Below are 18,544 nucleotides of genomic sequence, written 5' to 3'. Positions count from 1 at the left end.
ACAGGACGGTAGGCCAGAGAGTGTCTTGCTGTGAACTGTTCAGTGATAGGGTTGTTCTTATCAGAAGCGACAGCAAACCATCACTGACAACGATAGTTCAGGTATACATGCCGACGCCGAGCGGTGTAAGGCGCTGCATTCATGGACTGTGCGGCTGGCCCCGGCGGAGGTTCGAGTCCTCCCTCGTGTTTGTCCTTAGCATAATTTAGGTTAAGTAGTGTGTAAGCTTAGGGACTGGTGACCTTAGCAGTTAAGTCCCATAAGATTTCACACACATTTGAACATGCCGACGTCGCAAGCTGAAGATGACGAGGTAGAGAACGTATATGAGGATCTTCAAAGGGCAATGCGGTACGTAAAGGGAGATGGAAATCTAATACTCATGGGCGAACTGGAATACAGTTGTGGAGAAAGGAGTAGAAGTAAAGGTTACGGGAGAATATGAACTTGCGACAAGGAATGAGAGAGAAGAAAGACTAATTGAGTTCTGTAATAAATTTTAGCTAGTAATAGCGAATACTCTGTTCAAGAATCACAAGAGGACGAAGTATACTTGGAAAAGGCCTGGTGATAAGGGAACATTTCAGTTACATTACATCTTGGCCAGACAGAGATTCCAAAATCAGATACTGGATTGTAAAGCATACCCAGGAGAAGGTCACAATGTAGTAGTGATGAAGAGTAGGGTGAAGTTTAAGAGATTAGTCAGAAAGAATCAATACGCAAAGTAGTAGGATACGGAAGTACTAAGGAATGTCGAGTCACATTTGAAGTTCTCTAAAGCAATAGATACCGCAATAGGGAATAGCTCAGGAGGCAGTACAGTTGAAGAGAAATAACATCTCTAAAAAGGGCAATCACAGAAATAGAAAGAAAAACATAGGTACAAAGAAGGTAACTGTGAAGAAACCATAGTTAACAGAAGAAATACAGTATTTCTGATGATCGACGGATGAATGAAGTACAAAAATGCTCAGGGAAACTCAGGAATACAGAAATACAAATCGCTGAGGAATGAAATAAATAGGAAATGCAAGGAAGCTAAGACGAAATGGCAGTACAACAAAAGTGAAGAAATCAAAAATGAAATGATTGTCGGAAGGACTGATTCAGCATATAAGAAAGTCGAAACAATCTTCGGTGAAATTACAAGCAAGGGTGCTAACATTTAGAGTGCAACAGGAATTCCACTGTTAAATGCGAAGGAGAGAGCAGATAGGTGGAAAGAGTACATTGAAGGCCTCTATGAGGAGAAAGGTTTGTCTGATGTGATAGAAGAAGAAACAGGATTCGATTTATAAGAGACAGGGAATCCAGTATTAGAATCAGAACTTAAGAGAGCTTTGGAGGACTTAAGATCAAATAAGACAGAAGGGATAGATAACATTCCATGAGAATTTCTAAAATCACCGGGGAATGTGGCAACAAAACGACTATTCCCGTTGGTGTGTAGAATGTATGTTCTGGCGACATCCATCTGACTTCCGGAAAAATGTCATCCAGACAATTCCAAATACTGTAAGTGCTGACAAGTGCGAGAATTATCACACAATCATATTAACAGCTCATGTATCAAAGTTACTTACAAGAATAATATACAGAAGAATGGAAAAGAAAATTGAGGATGTGTTAGACGACGATCAGTTTAGCTTCAAGAAGGAAGCAAGACTAAAGAAAAATCAAAACACGTTAATAGGAGCTATCGACCTGGAAAAAGCTTCGACAATGTCAAATGGTGCAAGATGTTCGAAATTCTGAGAAAAATAGGGGTAAGCTATAGGGAGATACGGGTAATATACAATATGTACAAGAGTCAAGAGGTAATAATAAGAGTGAATGACCAAGACCGAAGTCTCGCATTAAAAACCTGTAAGGAAGAGACGTAGTCTTTCGCCCCTACTGTTCAGCCTCCACACCGAAGGAGCAATGATGGAAATAAAAGAAAGATTCAGGAGTGAATTAAAACTGAAGGATATCAACGATTATGATTCGCTGATGACATTGCTCTTCTGAGTGAAAGTGGAGAAGTGTTACATGATCTACTAAATGGAATGGATCGAAGAAAGACGGAAATAATGAGAAGTTGCAGGAATGAGAACAGGTAGAAACTTAACATCAGAACTGATGGTCATGAAGTAGATAAATTTAAGGGATTCTACTACCTAGACAGCAAAATAACCAATGACGGACGGAGCAAGGAGGACATCACAAGCAGACTAGCACTAGCAAGAAGGACATTACTCGTCAAGAGAAGTCTACTAGTATCAAACATAGGCCCTAATTTAAGATTAGAATTTCTGAGAATGTACGTTTGGAGGACGAATGTTGAAAATTAGGTGGACTGCTAAGGTAAGAAATGAGGAGGTTCTGCGCAGAATCAGAGAAGAACGGAATATGTGGAAAACGTTAACAAGGAGAAGGGATAGGACAGGACATCGGTTAAGGCATCAGGGGATGATTTCCATGGTACTAGAGGGAGCAGTAGAGGACCAAGTCTGTAGAGGAAGACAGAGATTGGAGTAAATCCAAGGAATAATTGAGGACGTAGGCTGAAGTGGTACTCTGAGATGAAGAGGTTGGCACAGGAGAGGAATTCGTGGTGAGCCGCATCAAAGCAGTCAAAACATAAAATAAAATTAAATAAATAAAAATGTCGTATGAGTTTGTGTCATTGCGTATTTCTTTAATTTACCTTCTGTACTAAACAGTAGCAGTTCTTTCTACGTGCAGTCCAAGTTTCATCAAGCTGTGTTATTTGACGGTGACTCACCATGCGAAAGTTACTTTCGTTTTTAAGTTTTGCACTAGAACGTATTTCCATGGCATTTGGAGCAACGCCCAGTCCTTACCACGGGAAATCTTCTCTACTGTTGAAACATGAATGACCGATCTATAACAACGGAGAGACCAACGCGCATTGCGGTTCTAGGTAGAGCCTTGGTAGAGATATTTTATAACGCACTCTCAGAAAAAAAAAACAGCACACCACGAAGGAATTATCCGAATGGGGCAGACATTGGTAGATGCGACATTCATGTACAAATTATTACAATTTCGGAAAAATTTGATGATTTATTCAAAAGAACGAGCTTCACAAATTGCGCAAGTCAATAACGCTCCCACGCCCGGGTTCCCGGATTCGATTCCCGGCGGGGTCAGGGATTTTCTCTGCCTCGTGATGACTGGGTGTTGTGTGATGTCCTTAGGTTAGTTAGGTTTAAGTAGTTCTAAGTTCTAGGGGACTGATGACTATAGATGTTAAGTCCAATAGTGCTCAGAGCCATTTGAACCATCAATAACGAGTTGGTTCTTCTCTGACTCTTATGCGAGCGGTTATTCGGTTTGCCATTGATTCACAGAGTTCTTGGATGACCTGATGAGGGATATTGTGGCAAATTTTGTCAAATTGGTCAGTTATATCGTTCAAATGCCGAACTTGTTGGAGGATCCTGCCCATAATGGTCCAAACGTTCTCAAATAGGGAGTGAGCCAGTGTTGTTCCTGACCAAGGTAGAGCTCGGCAAGCACAAAGACAAGCAGTAGAAATTTTCGTCATGCGTGGCTCCAGAATAATCTTTCTGAAAAGTAAGCCCATGATGGCTTGGTATGAAAGGCAGTAAAACGGGACGTAGAATATTGTCGACGTACAACTGTACTGTAAGGCCGCCGCGGCTGACAGCCAAAGAGTCCTGCTATGAAATAAAATGGCACCCCAGACCATCAGCCCTGGTTGTTGGGCCGTGTGGCCGGCGGTATTCCACTGCTGTCTGGTGCGCCTCAAGACACGTCTTCTCTGGTCATCGTGGCTCGGTTTGAAGCGGGACTCATCATTGAAGACAATTATACTCCAGTCAATGAAATTACAGGGCGCGGACGTTCTGGAGATGCCCCAGACATTGGTGAGATACCAACCAGACTGTCGCCCGCCATGTAGCCTGAAAGCAGGAGTGACGGTCCGGGGTGACAACAACTCTATCAGTCAATGAGAAGCCAAATAACTGCTTGCATAAGGACCAGAGGTGGACCAACACATTATTGACTTGCTCAATTTGTGGAGCACTTTCCCATCAATAAATTATCCAATTTTTCTGAAACTGTAATCATTTGTTTGGCTGTACATGTATCTCGCATCTACTGATTTCCGCCACATTTGGATAATTCCTTCGTGGTGTGTTGTTTAATTTGTCATAGAGTGTATAATAAATAACTCTTTGATCAGGCCTCATGGACAACGTGATAATGGCCACGCCTTTGTCATCCTGTGCCAACCATATCTTGTCATGTGGGAATGGAGAGGCATGTGGAAAGCACGCTGCTACTTCTGCTGTTAGGCAAGTGACGTGGCGAAGTGGTTGTTGGCACAGCATATTCGCATCAGGGAGGACGCCTTTTCAAAAATCCGCCCGTTTATCCGGATTTAGGTTGTCCGTGGTTTCCCTATTTCATTACTCACTTGTGCGCTATCGGCTGATTTTCGCGAGTGGGAAAGATCAAATGTCTAAAAAACCAGAGCTCCGTACATTTAATAACTATTGAAATAAAATGGAAATGTAGACCGCACGCAATTTTTTATTTATTGTTATTTCATACTATCGCCCTCCACGGGAAAAGGTCGGATTGACAGCTGTCGCCGGCCAGGGTGGCCGAGCGGTTCTAGGCGCTACAGTCTGGAACCGCGCGATGCTACGGTCGCAGGTTCGAATCCTGCCTCGGGCATGGATGTGTGTGATGTCCTTAGGTTAGGTAGGTCTAAGTAGTTCTACGTTCTAAGGGACTGATGACCTCAGAAGTTAAGTCCCATAGTGCTCAGAGCCATTTGAACTATTGACAGCTGTCAGACATGTCACTCTTCTTCCATATGTTTTACCAACTGACAATACAGACTTTCGTTATTACCGTAGAAATAGTAAACTTGACGTGAGGGGCAATCTTAACTGTGGGCGGGGATTTTGACGGGGATAGCATTGAAGAAGACATGGATGTGTATGGGGAAAGAATCGATTTTATATCAAATTGGTAACACACTGTGAGTGGGACTGTGGTTAAATGGAGGAAAGGGTCGGAACCTTCGTTGGATGGGACGGATAAAGTGAAATATGGATTATGGAATGAGTGATTTCTAGGTATGTTTAAGACTGAAAGTGGAGCAGAGCTGCACTGTTTCCGCGTTATTAAGGCGGAGTTCCACTGAGGCAACAAAAAATGGTTCAAATGGCTCTGAGTACTGTGGGACTTAACTGCTGTGGTCATCAGTCCCCTAGAACTTAGAACTACTTAAACCTAACTAGCCGCCGCGGTGGTCTCGCGGTTCTAGGCGCGCAGTCCGGAACCGTGCGACTGCTACTATCGCAGGTTCGAATCCTGCCTCGGGCATGGATGTGTGTGATGTCCTTAGGTTAGTTAGGTTTAAGTAGTTCTAAGTTCTAGGGGACTGATGACCACAGCAGTTGAGTCCCATAGTGCTCAGAGCCATTTTAAACCTAACTAACCTAAGGACATCACACACATCCATGCCCGGGGCAGGATATGAACCTGCGACCGTAGCGGTCGCGCGGCTCCAGACTGTAGCGCCTAAACCGCTCGGCCACTCCGGCCGGCTGAGGCAACACTAGGCCACACGTTTCCTCAAGCCCTATGCCACATGTTATCTGGTGTTAACAAGTTTTGGTTTTCGACGGGAAGCCGTGCTACGAAGTTATTGTTTCCGAGAAAAAAAATTGTCTGATGACGTATACTACCAGCTCCTGGAGTTTGTACCATGCGTCTCAGTCAGTTCCATTATGGTGATTTCGGAATAGTGTAACGTGTCTTTGCAAAAGGTAGCAAGAGTTACGCTCTTGGTCGTAACCTTGAGTAACAGAAGGAAGAGGGAAAGAAGACAACCAAGTTGTTTCAGAAGGCAATTATGTGCTGGAGGTCAAGAATAACGAAATGAATTTTGTAGGAAACTGATGGTTGCCAATGATGTTTTGCTAAAAAAATTTACGCGAATGAAAAAAAAAAAAAGAATGGCTCAAATGGCTCTGAGCACTATGGGACTTACTTCTGAGGTCATCAGTCCCCTAGAACTTAGAACTACTTAAACCTAACTAACCTAAGGACATCACACACATCCATGCCCGAGGCAGGATTCAAACCTGCTAAAGCAGCGGTCCCGCGGTTCCAGACTGTAGCGCCTAGAACCGCTCGGCCACCGAATGAGTTTAGGTTTTAGGTAGTTGCTGGATATGACCCTGCCAATCATAATAAATACAGATCGCTCGGCTACGCGAATAAGTTTAGGTTTTAGGTAGTTGCTGGATACAGACGACAATTTTAGTGAAGCAATGTCAGCTGATTTGTGACTTCTGTTAGTGACTTTTGAGAATTTTAGTTACAGGTGACGTTATCCTTCACCGATACACGATCCAAATCTCTGTAACAAGTATTTCATGAATCATCCCACAAGTATCCAGTAAAGCTATTATACATGTTCAAGATGATTTTGTACAGACTGTTAAGAAGAAAGTAGATCGACTGACTGGTGGATGGCTGGCAACGAGGTTTTTATCGCATTCGGCATGTTGCTATATGCCACTCTGGCGAGTTGTTCTACATAACATGCGGCACACATACACACATCACATATTGCCAAGGTGTAGCCTTGGTGGAACTGCGCTTTCGGGATGGGAAGACTAGAATGTGTAAGCGGGTACGTTAAACTAGGGTCGATAGGTGGTTGAAGATCAAACGTGTCTGACTATAAGAGCAGCTCGCTCATGCATCAGCATAGACTGAAGACCTATGACCGGTGAAAATAATGATAGACAAACTCTATTTGGCTACATGTGTTTGCTGGTCACAGGGCCCCGGAAACTTATTGAGTGGAGTATAATTGTCTTAGTGATGAGTGCCGCTTCGAAATGCCAGCGATGAAGTGTCTGGGGACGGCTCGGATAGCGGTGGGATACCAACCTGATATCGCCAGAATGAGATTTTCACTCTGCAGCGGAGTGTGCGCTGATATGAAACTTCTTGGCAGATTACAACTGTGTGCTGGACCGAGACTCGAACTCGGGACCTTTGCCTTTCGCGGGCAAGTGCTCTACCAACTGAGCGACCCAAGCACAACTCACGCCCCGTCCTCACAGCTTTACTTCTGCCAGTACCTCGCCTCCTACCTTCCAAACCGGTAGAGCACTTGCCCGCGAAATGCAAAGGTCCCGAGTTCGAGTCTCGGTCCGGCACACAGTTTTAATCTGCCAGGAAGTTTCATATCAGCGCACACTCCGCTGCAGAGTGAAAATCTCATTCTGGAAACATCCCGCAGGCTGTGCCTAAGCCATGTCTCCGCAATATCCTTTCTTTCAAGAGTGCTACTTCTGCAGGTTTGCAGGAGAGCTTCTGAAAAGTTTGGAAGGTAGGAGGCGAGGTACTGGCAGAAGTAAGCTGTGAGGACGGGGCGTGAGTCGTGCTTGGTAGCTCAGTTGGTAGAGCACTTGCCCGTGAAAGGCAAAGGTCCCGAGTTCGAGTCTCGGTCCGGCAGACAGTTTTAATCTGCCTAGAAGTTTCACCAACCTGATAGTCTCCCGCCATACGGTCCGACAGCTAGGAGTGATGGTTTGGCGTGCCATTTCATCTTATAGCGGGACCCCTTTGGTTGCGTTAACAATGCACATGATGCGTCGGATGTGGCTGGAATTCAAAGAAATAGCAATTGAGAGATTTATACCAAACAAATTAACAAACGATGGAGTTGATCTTCCTTGGTACACAAAACGGGTCAGAACACTGTTGCAGAAGCAAAGGAAAATGTTGTGTTGGCAGAAGTGCCAACACCGTGTTACTAGAGGAGGCCGAAATGCACGCTTTTTAGCTCACGCTGGCTGGCGTGAGGAGGGAGGACTATACTGACGTGAGGTCTGGAACATGACAAGGAATTAGAATTCAGAAATCGGACGTAATTAGTTTGATACTTAACTTTAATCCATTAATGATGAACGTCGCTCTTGACGGTACATGATTCACAATATTATTAGTTCAGAATACATTCTTGAAGAATATGGCGTCTTGCTAGGTGGTAGCAAATGACGTAGCTGAAGGCTATGGTAAACTGTCGTCTCTGCAAATGAGAGCGTATGTAGTCAGTGAGCCATCGCTAGCAAAGTCGGCTGTACAACTGGGGCGAGTGCTAGGAAATCTCTCTAGACTAGACCTGCCGTGTGGCGGTGCTCTGTCTGCAATCACTGATAGTGGCGACACGCGGGTCCGACGTATACTAACGGACCGCGGTCGATTTAAAGGCTACCACCTAGCAAGTGTGGTGTCAGGCGGTGACACCACAAAAAAACATGCCAAATTTCAAAGGACGCCAAATCTGCAAGATTGGCGCTCTCTTACAGAATCTCGAAATTTAGTGCGGACTTCAATGCGAGATGCTTATAATAATTTCCACAATGAAACTTCGTCTTGAAACCTGGCAGAAAATCCAAAGAGATTCTGGTCGTATGTTAGCGGCAAGACACAAGCAATGCCCTCTCTGCGCGATAACAATGAAGATACTGTCGAAGACAGTACTGCCAAATCAGAGTTACTAAACACAGCCTTCCGAAATTTCTTCACCAAAGAAGACGAAGTAAATATTCCAGAATTCGAACAAGAACAGCTACCAACATGAGTACCGTAGAAGTAGATGTCCTCGAAGTAGTGACGCAACTTAAACCACTTAATAAAAGCTAGTCTGCTAGTCCAGACTGTATGCCAGTTACATTCCTTTCAGAGAATGCTGATAGAATAGCTCAATACTTAACAATCATATACAACAGCTCGCTCGACGGAAGATCCGTACTCAAAGACTGGAAAGTTGCGCAGGTCACACCAATATTCAAGGAAGGTAGTAGGAGTAATCCACTAAATTACAGGTCTATATCATTAACGTCGATATGCAGCAGGACTCTGGAATATATATTGTGTTCGAACATTATGAATTACCTCGAAGAAAACGGTCTAGTGACACACAGTGAACACGGATTCAGAAAAGATCGTTCTTGTGAAACACATCTAGCTCTTTACTAGCGTTAAGTGTTACTGACAAGGGATTTCAAATTGATTCCATATTTCTGGATTTACGGAAGGGTTTTGATACTGTGCCATACAAGCGGCTTGTAGTGACATTGCGTGCGTGTGGAATCCCGTCTCAGTTATTTGACTGGATTCGTGATTTCCTGTCAGAGAGGTCACAATTCGCAGTAATTGACGGAAACTCATCGAGCAGAACAGAAGTGATTTCTGGGGATCCCCAAGGCCGTGTTATAGGCCCTTTGCTGTTCCTTATTTATATAGACGATTTAGGAGACAATCTGAGCAGCCTTCTTAGGTTGTTTGCAGATGTTGCTGTCGGTTATCGACTAGTAAAGTCATCAGAAGGTCAAAACAAACTGCAAAACGATTTAAGAAAGATATCCGTATGGTGCGAAAATTGGATGTAAATAACGAAAAGTGTAATGTCATCCACATGAGTGCTGAAAGGAATCCGTTAAACTTCGGTTATACGGGAAATCAGTCAAATCTTAAGGCCGTAAATTCAAATACAAACCTAGGAATTGCAATTACGAACAACTTAAATTGGAAAGAACACACAAAAAATGTCGTGGGGAAGGCTAACCAAAGACAGCGTTTTATTGGGAGAGCACTTAGAAAATATAACAGCTCTACTAAAGTGACTGCCTGCTATACACTCGTCCGTCCTCTTTTAGAATACTGCTGCGCGGTGTGGGAGCCTTACTAGATAGGATTGACGGAGTACATCGAAAAATTCAAAGAAGGTCAGAGCGTTTTGTATTATCATGAAATAGGGGAGAGAGTATCACTGAAATGATACAAGATTTGGGGTGGACATAATTAAAACAAATGCCTTTTTCGTTGTGGTGGAATCTTCTCACGAAATTTCAATCACTAACTTTCTCCTTCGAATGCGAAAATATTTTGTTGACGCCAACCTATGTAGCGAGAAATGATCGCCATACGCCGACCTATGTAGGGAGAAATGATCACCATAACAAAATAAGGGAAATCAGAGCTCGCACCGAAAGATATAGGTGTTCGTTTTTCCGCGCGCTGTACGAGATTGGACTAATAGAGAATTGTGAAGGTGATTCGATTAACCTTCCGCACCGCCAGGCACTTAAATGTGATTTGCAGAGTATCCATGTAGATGTGGATATTGGTAGATCTGCGATACCTACAGCACAGCGGTAAGTCGACGATACTCTGCGACCATTTTGTTGCCCTTCGTGGCAAGCTATCCTCACCTTACAGTTCAGCAAGAATAATGCCGGCCTGCACACGGCGAAAGTTTGTACTGCTTGTCTTCGAGCTTGCAAACTCTACGTTGACCGGTAAGGTCGCCAGATCTGTACCCTATTGAGAACGTTTGGAGCACTATGGGCACAGGCCTCTAACCAACTCGGGATTTCGAAAATCTAGAACACAACTGGACAGAATCTGGCATGATATCCCTCAGGAGGTTATCTTGCAACCCTGCCAGTCAGTGCCAAGCAGAATAACTCCTTGCATAAGGGCCAGAGATGGAATCAAATCGCCGGCCGCGGTGGACGAGCGGTTCTAGACGCTTCAGTCCGGAACAGCGCTGCTGCTACGGTCGCAGGTTCGAATTCTGCCTCGGGCATGGATGTGTGTGATGTCGTTAGGTTAGTTAGCTTTACGTAGTTCTAAGTTCTAGGGGACTGATGACCACAGCAGTTGAGTCCCATAGTGCTCAGAGCCATTTTTTGGAGTCAAATCGTTATTGGCTCGCTCATTTTGTGAAGCTCGTGCTCTTGAAAACCTCATAGAATTTTTCTGAATTTGTTTGACTGTACGTGTACGCCACATCTACTGTTTTCCGTCCCATTGGAATAATTCCTTCGCGGTGCGACCCTTTTTTTTTATCTTAGAGCGTACATCGTGTCCCAAATAATATACTCGTGACGTGAGAACCTAAATGTCGTCGAACTCGTACTAACCCGTATAGCTGATGATGCAGCGTGTAGGGTGGAGAGTATTGTTTTCATTTCCATGTTATTCAAATCTCTGTGAAGTGTACAAAGGGCTTTGAAATTTGAAGCACTTGAGAATAATGGCTACGTACCGAAAACAGATGATAATGTCACCAGGAGATAGAGTGTACGAGATCTGCGATTAGACAAACTGCTGTAATATACCTATTTGGAATAGCTGTCTGTAGTGGCCCCGCCCATGTGCGATAGTAATTATCTTCTTACTGCAAGGGCTCGTCTGCTCTCCCCGCTCAAAGTAAGCGTATGCTACCCAAGAACCAGTCTCTGTTCTCATACTGGTGGTGACGAAGCGGTTGTTGTTGCGTCTTCAGTCCCAAGACTGATTTCATGCAGGTCTCCATGATAATGTACCCTGTGCAGTCCTATCCATCTCCTAATAACTACTGCAACCTTCATCCACCTGAACCTACTTACTGTATTCATCCCTTAACTTTTCTCTACACTTATTAAAAACACACACACACACGTATTCGCAGACTTCTCTCCAATACAATATTGATTTTTTCTTCATTCATCAGAATGTGTGCTATCAAACAATCACTTCTTTTAGTCAAGTTGTGCCACAAATCTTTTCTCCTCATTTCTATTCAGTACTTCCTAATCAGTCATCTCATTAGTTTGAAACCTACCCGTCTAATCCAGTTTTTATTGTCAGCAAAACTTACGCACGATAGATTAAGCCGCTGGAAATTATACTTACAAGAGTTTGATTTTACCATTATACACATTCCAGGCACGCAGAATACTGTTGCCGACGCATTGTCGAGGTCCATTCACAATAAACGCATGGAGAAAGAAAATACCTTTTGCTACAACAACCATAGTATTATGTATATTAAACAAGTAGCTTTCGAAAACTTTATATCAGCAGCATTACAGGATATAGAGAGAGAACAGCAGAAAGATGAAACACTGAAAGAGATTGTAACGCTTTGGAAAGACAGAAGTAACGCTAAAGTCAGACTTCATTACACTGTACATCAAAATATACTCTTTATTCGATCATACCGAGACGGTAATAATTGGCTTTTATGCATTCCGGAAGGGATCGTAAATAAACTGATATGGTATACACATCTAAGTTATGGACACTACGGAGCGAGGAAATGCTTTCTGATTCCATAATTAAAGGTAAGAATCAGTCTTAATAATCTCAGGTAACGACTGAGGGCCACGGCGACAACACATTTTATGTTTCGTCGTAATAATCAGCAGGTAGTCTTGACAGAGCAACAGTTAAAAGATTTTAAGAGACGCAGCGTTCAGTCAGCAAGCAAACGTACATCCAATATTAGACGGGAAGGTTTCACTTGGCGATATCCATTCAGTACGACATTTTAGTGAATCTACTGTGGATATGAATATACTGACTTTGATAATAGTGTGAATAAGTTACTGTTAAGTGGCGCAACGCATATACTAAAGTGTATAACTTTTATTCACAGGTCATCGGCAGTTCTGTTTGCTTTATTGATTCGGCGTTGAAAAGTGTTTGTTCAGTGTTGAATCCGCTTTGAACAGTGATATATTTTGTTGCGTGTGATGATTATAGACAATGGCCCGCAGAATAATTACTCGTTCTCAAACTGATAAAACTTTTTGTTGCGTGTGACGATTATAGACAATGTCCCGCAGAATAATTACTCGTTCTCAAACTGATAAAACTGTACAAAATACTGACGAGAGATTCTTTTCTGGAATAGGCAGTAATAATACGTGTGAAAACCCTGATTCTGAAACGTTAGGTGAACAGACATTTAATAACTGTAACAATATGGAAGCGTTTAACGAACAAGTAACTTCAGAAATGCCCACAGACAATGAAACGGTAGTGCAAAATAATTTGGCATTAAATGCAACAGACGGTACACAGTCACAAATTCCGCATAGTAGACATAACAGTTTCAGTAACGAAACCACTACAATGCAGTCAGACAGAGAGACTCCATTAAGCACTGATTTAGATTCAAACGGTACACAGCTACACAACCTGCGTAGCAGATCCAACAGTTCTCATGACCAAAATTCCGAAATTACGGAAAACGTGACGCAGTCACAATCATCTGAGGATGTTCAAATGAACACAGATCTACAGCCTTTAACAACGAATACAAATACACACAGAAGTCAATCCGAAACGGATCCAATAATGGCATTTTTGCTACAAATGAGACAAGACATGAATCAAAACTTTAACAGAGGGTCACAAGAATTAGAAAAAAGGTCACAAGATCTAAAAAACGAAATTAAGGCAGAACACGCACACACAGATCAGAAATTAGACAACATGTACCAAAATCTAAAACACGAAATCAAAGTAGAAATTCAAACAGTCGCTGAAAAATGTTCACAATCAACACAAGAATTACGCGACAAAATTCAAGAAATATCCGATAACCAAGCAACATTTGCAGTTAGTATACGGGAAACAATGACAGAAAACTTTGCTAAACAAAACGCTCAGATTGATGAACGTTTTAACAATCACACAGAAAACTGTTTGATACGTCACCGTAAACTGGTGCGATCGCAGGATAAAGAACGAAAAGAATTACTACAAACAATCACTAAACAGCGTCATGACGACAAAAAGAAAGTGTTTGCCCAGGGCAAAACATATGTAGATAATCACATACAGTCGATCTCGGAAGAAATCGAAACGGTCAAAGAAGCAAATAATCAAATACAAGACAGGCTTACAGAAATCCAAACACAGACAATCGATGTGAAAACTTCTACAGACACTGAAATCCAGAATGTTAAAGATAAATTAACAGAGGACGTTCAGACACTAACTGACAAAATAGAACACATAGAAATTAACCATGACACAGAAAATTTAAAGGCAGATTTTAAGAAAGTCACCAAAAGCAACCGTAAATTACGAAACGAACTGACAGAAAAGATCAATGAACTCACTACAAGAATAGATCTTTTAGATACTAACAATGACGAGAGATCAGACGACACTGCACCAGTCCCAGTGCAACAGAACTCTAATAGTAATAACACGCCATTGACAAATATACGACAAACTATCACAGATCTAAAATCGCGTAATGATTCATTGCATCAGCAAATAAATTCTCTACAGCAAGAGATAGCGGACGCACAAGAAACCGCCGCACATAATCATTTTCAACAGAACACACACCGTTACGAAATGCCTCAGATCCATAACACATATAATGTTGGTAGACTTCAGAGAGTAAGAGATTTTACCCAGGAAGAAAGACACCCGAATCCATATTCAAGACAATACGACAACACTTACACACACAGACATGACAGTTTTGATCACAAACATTTTCTTTCAGTTAGAAAGTTTAAAACATTTAAAAACGACAGGGCGCAAATACATCCGTTGGATTTTATCCAACAGTTCAGGGGAGCACTTCCACCATCATGGCCAGTACAACATAAGTTAGAATTTATTGTCAGTTTTCTTGAAGGAGAACCAGCACGACGAATGCGACCAATTGCTAGACAATGTTTTTCCGTAGAAGCATTTGAGAAAGCATTTTTATCAGCATATTGGTCTGACACTACACAAAACAGCATCAAAGATCGGCTACTTAGTTTGCCAAACTTTGAAAATTCTACCTTTCCAACAATCACACAATTTTTCGAGTACATGGTGGAACAGAACCAGTACCTCAACGAGCCATACAGTCAATCGGCATTAATACAGCTTTGCATTTCAAAACTGCCCAGAGCTTTGAAAGTGTCATTACTGACAGGGCAACAAAAGGACAATGTATCCGCTTTTAGAGACATCTTACAACTATTAGAAGCACACCAGGCAGACTACGCATTTGTTAACAAAAATTTTTCACGACAGAACGGAAAACAAACAAACTCAGCTACTTTTGAACAAACACGATTTGGTAATAACAATCCGAGTAAACGCTTTCGCAGCGAAAATGACAACGAAAACAGGAGTAATGAAAAACATTATACTGAAACGGTAAATTTATATTCAGGACAGCAACAGAATCCGAGACTTAACACGCAACCGAATAGGTCAAATTTCCATATGAATCATCGCTCAGATAATGCGACCGGGGAAGGCCATTACGCGGGTCGACCGCAAAATGAACAAAAACAAACGTTTCTACGGGGTGCAGGTGGGCTGCCGTACAGTCACAGTTATAACGACACGAGAAAAGAAAACGAACACAGACCGCCGAGGACGTTCCACAATGACAATTTTAACGGAAACTACAACAGGGCCCAACAGCTGCGTTACCGTATGAATGTACCAGACACCAGATTTCATCCATCAGACACTGCTAATAATCAAAACGGCAGAACTGTACAGTTGATAGAACACATACCAAACTCCCAAGCTGAAAATCACATATCGGAAGAATTATGACTAGAGAAAACCTGCAATGAATCTCTTAATGTCGATACTATGAAATCACACAGAGAAAACATAACGACCGAAAATGCCATTACATTTGACGACGTGAGAGACACATTGTTACAGGAAAAACCAATCCTACAGAAAACAATATATCACCCAATAATAGAGATAAATTTACAGTCGCACAATATTTTAGCGATAATTATTCAGGTTCACCTATGTGCGTAATTAACGAAGACACATTTAACAGATGCAATAGCAATAATGATTACCCAGTATTTCCTTTAAACAGAACGAAGGTCAAGGGAGCTTTTGCAGGAAAAGGCATTGAAGTTAAAAGACAGACACAATTAACATTTGTTTTTGCAGGGGAAACGTTCCACAGTGATTGTTGGATAGTTCCGAATTTAACAACAGACATGATATTAGGAATAAATTTTCTTGTTCAGTACGATGCGAAGATTGACTTCAAATCGTCATACCTCACACTACAAAAGGAAAACAGGGAAGTGATCGTAAGATTTCAAAACACAGTATCCTCCGAAGAACAAAATATGCACAGGATCGAGATTATTACTGATTCTCAAGATAACGATTGTTATATCGCACTATACACGAACACACTTAATAATGACTTGGTAGAGGAACAGGAGTACAATATGTTCGAGACAATTACACGCAAGGTAGACAATAGTGTAGCAAAATGCGACGCAGAACGCACAGAACTTGAAAATATTCTGGTACAACACAAAGCAGTTTTTGCCAATGTTCCAGGAAAAATGACAGGATTTATGTACGAATTTCAGGTGAAACCACACGAGACTTTCAAAGCAAAGCATTATCCAATCCCACACATACACACAGAAGCAGTTAAGAAAGAATTACGAGCAATGATCGATCAAGGAATAATAGAACCAGCAGCCAGCCAATATATAAATCCACTACACATTGTTGAAAAGAAGGATGGATCACTACGTTTAGTTTTAGATTCTCGTCAAGTTAATAAAATAATCATTACAGAAACCGACCGACCACAGACGTTAGAAGAGTTACTGCAAAAATTTCATGGCACCTCCATTTATACTACACTCGACCTCAAATCAGGGTTTTGGCAAATCCAACTACACCCAAATTGCCGAAAATATACGGCATTCCTTTGCTTTGGGGAATGCTATCAATTTTGTAAACTTCCGTTTGGACTAACGATTTCGTCTGCCGCCTTTATACGAGGCATGAATACTATTCTACCACAAGATCTGAAAAACAAAATTACTACATATGTCGATGACATTTTAATTGCAGCAGAAAACTGGGAACAACACAATCATACTCTTCAACAATTACTGAATACATTCGAGCAGAATGGTATAACTATAAACTTGCGTAAATCTGAATTTGGTAAAGCGTCAATAAAATTTCTAGGGCACATTATCTCACAAACAGGTATCGCACCAGACCCTGACAAATTGCAAGCACTGAAAGACATCGACGTGCCAACAAACAAAAAGGAACTTCGGAGCTTTTTAGGTCTTATCAATTATTTTAGAAAATTTATCCACTACAAAGCATTAGACACGCCCTTGCTATACCAGCTTACAAGTAAAAACACACTTTCGTCATGGAATGAAGACGTTGAAGCTGAATTCGAGAACTTGAAAGAAGCATTATTAAAAGCACCTTTGTTATCACACCCTGACCCAACACAAAACTTTTCCGTTGCAACAGATAGTTCAACCACAGCACTAGGAGTACATATTTTCCAAGAAATAAAGGAAGAAGATAAGACAGTCGTGAAACACATTGCTTTTGCAAGCAGGATACTTTCTCCAGCAGAGCGCAATTATTCTGTAACAGAATTAGAGACACTATGTGTAATTTACGCTTTTAAGCGATTCCGTCATTTTCTATATGGCCGACATACAACAATATATACCGATCACCGAGCAATCCAGTTTTTATTGTCAGCAAAACTTACGCACGATAGATTAAGCCGCTGGAAATTATACTTACAAGAGTTTGATTTTACCATTATACACATTCCAGGCACGCAGAATACTGTTGCCGACGCATTGTCGAGGTCCATTCACAATAAACGCATGGAGAAAGAAAATACCTTTTGCTACAACAACCATAGTATTATGTATATTAAACAAGTAGCTTTCGAAAACTTTATATCAGCAGCATTACAGGATATAGAGAGAGAACAGCAGAAAGATGAAACACTGAAAGAGATTGTAACGCTTTGGAAAGACAGAAGTAACGCTAAAGTCAGACTTCATTACACTGTACATCAAAATATACTCTTTATTCGATCATACCGAGACGGTAATAATTGGCTTTTATGCATTCCGGAAGGGATCGTAAATAAACTGATATGGTATACACATCTAAGTTATGGACACTACGGAGCGAGGAAATGCTTTCTGATTCCATAATTAAAGGTAAGAATCAGTCTTAATAATTTCAGGTAACGACTGAGGGCCACGGCGACAACACATTTTATGTTTCGTCGTAATAATCAGCAGGTAGTCTTGACAGAGCAACAGTTAAGAATTAACACTTTGAAAGAAGCGGTGTGCTCGCCAGCCACTCGCTATATGTAGCGCAATGCTAGTTTTTAAGAATTTTTGTAAAGAACTATGCCCCTTGTAATTGTTTGTCAAGATCGTTCTCAGAATATAGTTATGTAATTTTGATGGAAAATTAGGTATGTAGCGCAACGCTACTTTTTAAGAATTTTTGTAAAGAACTATACCCCTTGTAATTATTTGTCAAGATCGTTCTCAGAATATAGTTAACTTCTACCAGATTAAATGCATTAAGAATTTTCTATCCCAAAATCATTCACGTAAATGCTTTACGGAATTTATTGTTATCTTAAAAGAAAAGTCTAAACTGAGCTTCAGCTTTTATCAAATCTAAATTAACTTCAACTTAAAGAATTCCAGTCACAAAGTATTATGAAACTCCACCAGCAGTTTATAATTATGTTAAAGAGAAGTAAGTATATTCATTCCACAGTTTGCTGTAGCAGTCAGATGGCGATCCAGTATAAATAATTAAAGGTAAGAATCAGTCTTAATAATTTCAGGTAACGACTGAGGGCCACGGCGACAAC

The 18,544-nt window shown here is 41.5% G+C and overlaps 1 non-coding gene across 1 annotated transcript; it reads left to right on the top strand.

The window, feature by feature from the left end:
- The first annotated feature begins 7,451 nt into the window (after nucleotides 1–7,451).
- On the top strand, nucleotides 7,452–7,525 carry Trnas-uga (transfer RNA serine (anticodon UGA)). The gene has a single exon. It is a non-coding gene; the product is annotated as a tRNA-Ser (tRNA).
- The last annotated feature ends 11,019 nt before the right edge of the window (nucleotides 7,526–18,544 follow it).

The sequence above is a fragment of the Schistocerca gregaria genome, chromosome 6 (genome assembly GCF_023897955.1).
Source record: "Schistocerca gregaria isolate iqSchGreg1 chromosome 6, iqSchGreg1.2, whole genome shotgun sequence".
Lineage (NCBI taxonomy): Eukaryota > Metazoa > Arthropoda > Insecta > Orthoptera > Acrididae > Schistocerca > Schistocerca gregaria.
Note: the sequence above shows the minus strand (reverse complement) of the source record. Positions and strands in the feature narration are given on the sequence as shown.